This window comes from Lithobates pipiens, unplaced genomic scaffold (genome assembly GCF_037356315.1).
Source record: "Lithobates pipiens isolate NorthernLeopardFrog02 unplaced genomic scaffold, aLitPip1_a1.2 Scaffold_27, whole genome shotgun sequence".
In the NCBI taxonomy this organism is placed as follows: Eukaryota; Metazoa; Chordata; class Amphibia; order Anura; family Ranidae; genus Lithobates; species Lithobates pipiens.
In genome coordinates this window covers 21,375,499-21,382,714 of record NW_027507788.1, presented here as the reverse complement: position 1 = coordinate 21,382,714, position 7,216 = coordinate 21,375,499, and positions in this window count along the sequence as shown.

Sequence of the window (7,216 nt, the reverse complement as noted above, 5' to 3'; positions counted from 1 at the left end):
GGGCGGGGTCACCCATATGTCATGGGGAACCCCGGGTTTCCCCTTGCATCAGAGGGGGGCGGGGTCAGGTGACGGGTGGCCCCGCCCTCCGTATATAAGAAACGTCAGGCCGCCGGAATCCTTGCAGTGTCTCCTCAGCGGAGACAGAAGAAGGATGGATTCGCTGCGCTGATTCAGATCAGCCATCGCTGGAGAGATGACCGTCCGTCGCTGGATAGCAAGAGTGGATTACCACCGCTGGAATCTTTTTTTTATTTTTTTTTATTTTTAATAAAGGAATTTTTCAAAAGTGTGTTTGTCTTATTTAACAATTTTTTACACTTTCTTTGTGAAATGGTAGGGGTACTTTTGTACCCCCTTACCATTTCAAACAGGGGGGGGCGGGATCTGGGGGTCCCCTTGTTAAAGGGGGCTTCCAGATTCTGATAAGCCCCCCGCCCGCAGACCCTCACAACCACCAGCCAGGGTTGTGAGGATGAGGCCCTTGTCCTCATCAACATGGGGACAAGGTGCTTTGAGGGGTCACAGACCCCCAAAGCATCCTCCCAATGTTGAGGGCATGTGGCCTGGTACGGTTCAGGAGGGAGGGGGGCCGCTCTCTCGTCCCCCCCTCTTTTCCTACGGCCTGCCAGGTTGCGTGCTCGGATAAAGGGTCTGGTATGGATTTTTAGGGGGACCCCCACATCAATTTTTTTTTACATTTGATGCGGGGTTCCCCTTAATATCCATACCAGACCTGAAGGGTCTGGTTATGGATATTTAGGGGGAATCCCACGTCAATTTTTTTCTTAAATTTGAGGCAGGGTTCCCCTTAATATCCATACCAGACCTGAAGGGCCTGGTAATTGAATTTGGGGGACCCCCACGCTTTTTTTTTTTTTTTATCAATGACTTTCAATGAGTGTTCTCTGTATTACGGAGCTGACAATTCATAATAGCTGCGAGTGATTTTAAAGGACTTTTTTTCCTGCATAAATGACACTTTGTGCAGGGACAGTTCTAAGCACGGGAAACATGAGCCCCTTCACAGGCATACTATAGACAACCCCCCCCCCCCCCCCACGAAATTTAAAGGAATATTACACTTTTATTCTTTCACTTTAATCATTATTAAAATCACTGCTCCCGAAAAAACGGCCGTTTTTAAAACTTTTTTTTGCATTGATCCATGTCCCCTGGGGCAGGACCCGGGTCCCCAAACACTTTTTAGGACAGTAACTTGCAAATTAGTCTTTACAATTAGCACTTTAGATTTTGAACGTTGGAGTTCCATAGACTTTAATAGGGTTCTAAAGTATGCTATATACTAGCTCCATCGAATCTTCTTTATACATTCGACAGACACCATAAGCCTTCAAAGACAGATTCTATCGTAATTCATGTGGATTTTCGGACGAATGCAATTTTTGAACGAAAAACGAAATAAATAAAAACGAATTTCGGGAGTAACTAAATAAATTAAGTTTTCGGACGAAAACGAAATTACGAAACAAAATATTTTACTCTGCACATGTCTAATGAATATAGGCACTAAACGTATTCCCTCTGGAGAAGAGACACTTGAGAGGAGATATGATAGCGATTAGGGATGAGCCGAACACCCCCCGGTTCGGTTCGCACCAGAACTTGCGAACGACCCCCGCGTTCGGTACGAACGTTAGAACCCCATTGAAGTCTATGGGACTCGAACGTTCGAATTGGAAAGTGCTCATTTTAACGGCTAATATGCAAGATTGTGTCCTAAAAAGGTTTTGGCGACCTGCCTCCTGCCTCAGGGGACATGGGTCACTGCAAAAAAAAGTTATAAAAACTACCGTTTTGGCGGGAGCACTGATTTTAATGACGATTAAAGTGAAAAAAAAAAAGTGAAATATTCCTTTAAATATGGTGCCTGCGGGGTGTCTGTAGTATGCCTGTGAAGTGCCACGTGTTTCCCGTGTTTAGAACAGTCCCTGCACAAAATGACATTAAACGGAAATAACACCATTTAAAACTGCTTGCGGTTTTAATGTTATATCTGGTTCCTGCAATATGGTTGAAAATCATTGAGAAACATGGCATGGGTAGCCCTCCCTGCCCATTACCAGCCTATTTGGGTCTTGTACGCATATTAAGGGGAACCCCGTACCCATATTAAAAAAAGGAAATGCGTGTGGCCCCCAGGCCCTATATACTCAGAACAGCAGTATACAGGCGGTGCAAACAAGACAGGGGCTGTGTAGGTTTGTTGTGTTAAGTTGAATCTGTTTGTCATTTTCAACCGGTACATTTTTAAAGTGTAGCTCCAGTCAAAAAAACTATCTTTAAGCTTTTTGGAAAACATAGGGAAGGGTTATCACCCCTGTATAATTTGTTTTGTCGTCCATCTTTTTTCATCTCACTTGCTGCTGTCTCCTTGCGTTTGCAAGTAGGAGATGTTTGTAAGTTGGATGTTTGAAAGTAGGGGCCTGCCCTATATTATAGCGGTATGTACTGGGTACAGAGCACGCAGACAGCACGCACTATCTCCTAACACTACTGACTGCAAGCTCTATTATTAACCACTTGTTAGCCCAATGTTTGCATAAAGTGAAAGATGAAGTTATGCTGAGTAAATAGATATCAAACATGTCACTCTTCAAAATTGCACATGCCCGTGGAATGGCGCCAAACGTCGCTACTTAAAAAATCCCCATAGGCGACGCTTTAAATATTTTTTTACTGGTTACATGTTTTGAGTTGCAGAGGAGGTCTAGGACTAGAATTATTGCTCTCGCTCTAACATTCTCGGCGATACCTCACATGTGTGGCACATGCGAGCACATGGGGACATGGGCACTTTAATTTTTATTTTATTTTTTTATTGTTCATTTTACTTTATTTATTTTAGTTTGACATTTTTTTCCCCAAAAATATATTTTTGATCACTTTTATTCCTATTACAAGAAATGTAAACATCCCTTGTAATAGGAATATGGGGTGACAGGTCCTCTTTACAGTGAAATCTGGGGGGTCAATATGACCCCACATCTCACCTCTAGGCTGGGAAGCCTGAAATAAAAAATAAAAAAAAGATTCTGGCTTTGATCGTACTGGCGAGTTGGTAGAAGCACCGGAGGGCGGTGAGGGGTGGGGGGCGTCTATGGCTGGGTATTTCAGGGTATCACCGAGTATGGCTGGGTATCTCTGAGTATGGCTGGGTATGGCAATTTATGGCAGGGTATTACAGAGTATTGGCGGGGTATTGGCGGGGGACTACAGAGTAATAGCAGGGTACTGCACTGCAGAGTAATGGCAGGGTACTGCACTGCAGAGTAATGGCGGGGTACTGCACTGCAGAGTAATGGCGGGGTACTGCACTGCAGAGTAATGGCGGGGTACTGCAGAGTAATGGCGGGGTACTGCACTGCAGAGTAATGGCAGGGTACTGCACTGCAGAGTAATGGCGGGGTACTGCACTGCAGAGTAATGGCGGGGTACTACAGAGTAATGGCAGGGTACTGCACTGCAGAGTAATGGCGGGGTACTGCACTGCAGAGTAATGGCGGGGTACTGCACTGCAGAGTAATGGCGGGGTACTGCAGAGTAATGGCGGGGTACTGCAGAGTAATGGCAGGGTACTGCAGAGTATGCACTGGTATTGCAGAGTATTGGCAGGGAATTGAGGGGTTAAATTCGGTGAGCAGCGATGTGGGCACTGCAGATGCAGCCCACATCGCTGCTGACACCGATCTCTTTCCCCTCCGCTGTACCGATCGGTACAGAAAGGAGAGGGAGGAACAGGCGTCATAACATGACGCCGGTTTGTTTCCAAGTGATCACTCCGTCATTTGACGGAGCAATCACGTGGTAAACGGCCGCTATGAGCGGCCGTTTACCGTGATGCGCCGGGTCCTATGGACCCGGCGGTCACGGATGCTCTCGAGTGCGCACACCTCGGGGCACGCGAGAGCAGAATTCTGGGAGGCCGTTAATTAACGGCCTCTCTGAGTTAAACAACCGCCCTGAAGCCGTTAATCGGCAATGGGCAGTTGTTAAGTGGTTAAAGCTAGATCACTAGCTATATAGGTGAGGTGAATATAGTGGTGTATACTGCAGTCAGGGCACAGACAACAACCACTACACAGCAGCAAGATAGGAAATCAGCCAAAAACGATTGGTGTGTACTGTGTTGAAGGTACACAGAACACCCACTGCTTCAGATGCAAAGTAACACACTACAGGAGGCCGCCTTAAAGGCGGCCTTATATAGTGTGGGGCGTGCACTACACAGCCTGAGCTATGATTGGCCACAGGCAGGATGCCTGTGGCCAATCATGGCTCTCCTCGCTGCCGGCGCTGCGATTGGCCAAGCATGCGGGGTCACAGTGCATGCTTGGCCAATCATCGGGCAGCAATGCACTGCGCCAACGCAGTGCATTGTGGTCTGCGCGCGCGTCACTCGAATTTTGACGCGAACGGCCAAAACGTTCGGAATTCGCCGAACGGCCGAACGGCCAATGTTCGAGTCGAACGTACGTTCGACTCGAACACGAAGCTCATCCCTAATAGCGATATACAAATACTTCAATGGTGGTTCCAGGGTAGGAAGAAAACTTTTCAGTCTCAGGGAGTGTAAAAAGACATGGGGCCATTAAATGAAATTGGAGGCGATGCAGAAAGACAGAAATAAAAACTCAACAGAGATTCTCCACTCTATTCAAAACTAACAATAAAAGTTTTAGCTGTAGTTAAACCTTAATGCATAATTCCAGGTTACCCAGTCACTAGTCCCAGTCTACTACTTGTGTTTAATGCTTTATTTATGTATTTATGTTATACTTACCTTTCCCAGATTATATTCATACTGGGCACTTGAAGGGCGGGGTAACTTCCTTTCCAGATCATCTGCTGAAATTGCGCGGTCTACAATGATACATGTTACCCATGTAATGAGGTCAGCACTGCTCTCTTCTTCATTACACAGTGAGTGCAAGGTGGCACACCCTCAGGACACTGGTCCATGATGCCCTACACTCACTGTATGTCTTTAATCTCCTGGATTGACTGATGTCCAAACTGAGGACATCTAGTGACCAAAAGGAATTACTACAAGAAACAGCACCAGGGAGAAGATGACTATTGCAGCTTTTTTTTCCCTTACTAGTTCCTGCAGCCCCAATAAATGTATGTCTCTAGTCTTATGGGTTTAATGATGTCGAAAATTAAGAACATTTAGTGGCCAAATGGAATTACTACAGGAGAAAATGTAAGAGAGGAGTTGAGTATTGCAGCTTTTTTGGCTTTTCTTATTTCCTGAGGCACCAGTGAAAAAAAAAACTCTTATGCCGCGTACACACGATCGGACTTTTTGACGGACTTGGTCCGGCAGACTATCTGAGGGACTTTGCAGCGGAGGTCCGATGGATTTTCAAACGAACGGACTTTCCCACACGTGATCACTTCAAAAGTCCGACGGATTTGAACGTGATGACGTACAACCAGACTAGAATAAGGAAGTTCATAGCCAGTAGCCAATAGCTGCCCTAGCATTGGTTTAAGTCCATTGGACTAGCACACAGACGACCGGACTCGAGTCCATCGGAAAGATTTGAAACCTGTTTTATTTCTAGGTCGTTCGGACTTTTGGGAAAGAAAAGTCCGCTGGAGCCCACAAACGAAAGAATTGTCTGACGGATTCCGGTCCGCCGGACCTAGTTCATCGAAAAAGCCTGATCGTGTGTAGGTGGCATTATAGTAGAGTTCCAGGCACCACGGCTATATAACACTTCAGGGTGAATATCATGTCTCCTGCTGATCACTGTGTTCCCCCTGCTAGCCGCTACATCACTACAGGACACAGCACAGAGCGAGAGCAAACACGGTGAAGGGTGGGGACTGGCTTTCATTATATTTGTTTTTTACCTAGGAACAGGGTCACTTTAAAGGGGTTGTAAAGCTTCCGTTTTTATTTTCTAAATAGGTTCCTTTAACCTTCTCGCGCCCGCCCTATGGCCGAATGATGGCCGTAGAGCAGGCGCATTCGTCCGGGCGGTCGTCTCTGGACGTCCTGATGTTTACTTCCGCAATGCGCGCCGCCGTGGGCGCGCATCGCGGAAATTCTGTGTTCGCCGTGTCCCCCGGGGACAGGCAAACACATATCGCTGTAAACGGCTAATCACAGTGGCCGTTTACAGCGTGAGCGGCGTGTCCAATGGGAGATGATCTCATATGTAAACATATGAGATCATCTCTCAGCGCCGCTCTCCCTCCTCGCACAGACAGTGTGAGAGGGGAGAGATGAACGGTTGCAGCGGCAGCCGTTCTGCCTGTAGTAAAAAAAATAAAAAAAATAAAGTAAAAAAAATAAATAAAAAGTGCCATCCTCCCCCAGCAGTGCCATCCGCCCCCAGCAGTGCCATCCGCCCCCAGCAGTGCCATCTGCCCCAGTGCCATCCGCCCCAGTGCCATCTGCCCCAGTGCCATCTGCCCCAGTGCCATCCGCCCCAGTGCCATCCACCCCAGTGCTACCTGCCCCCAGTGCCATCCACCCCAGTGCTACCTGCCCCCAGTGCCATCCACCCCAGTGCTACCTGCCCCCAGTGCCATCCACCCCAGTGCTACCTGCCCCCAGTGCTACCTGCCCCCAGTGCCATCCACCCCAGTGCTACCTGCCCCCAGTGCTACCTGCCCCCAGTGCCACCTGTTGTCGGTGCCACCTGTCGTCAGTGCCACGTGTCATCAGTGCCACGTGTCATCAGTGCCACATAGTGCCATCTGTCATCAGTGCCACGTATCAGTGCCATTTGTCATCAGTGCCACCTGTCAGTGTCATGTGCCATCTGTTGTCAGTGTCACGTGTCATCAATGCCACTTATTAGTGCCATCTGTCATCAGTGTCTTGCGTCATCGGTGCCATGTATTAGTGCCATCTGTCATCGGTGGCACGTATTAGTGCCACGTATTAGTGCCATCTGTCATTAGTGCCACGTTTCAGTGCCACGTGTCTTCAGTGCCACGTATTAGTGCCACGCGTCATCAGTGCCACGTATAAGTGCCACGTGTCATCATTGCCACATATTAGTGGCATCTGTCATCAGTGCCACATATTAGTGCCATCTGTCATCAGTGCCACCTGTCATCAGTGCCACGTATAAGTGTCATCATTGCCACGTATCAGTGCCATCTGTCATCAGTGTCACGTGTCATTGTCCTGGTGCTTCAAAAGTGTAATACCGTAAATAGTCAACAAGTTAGA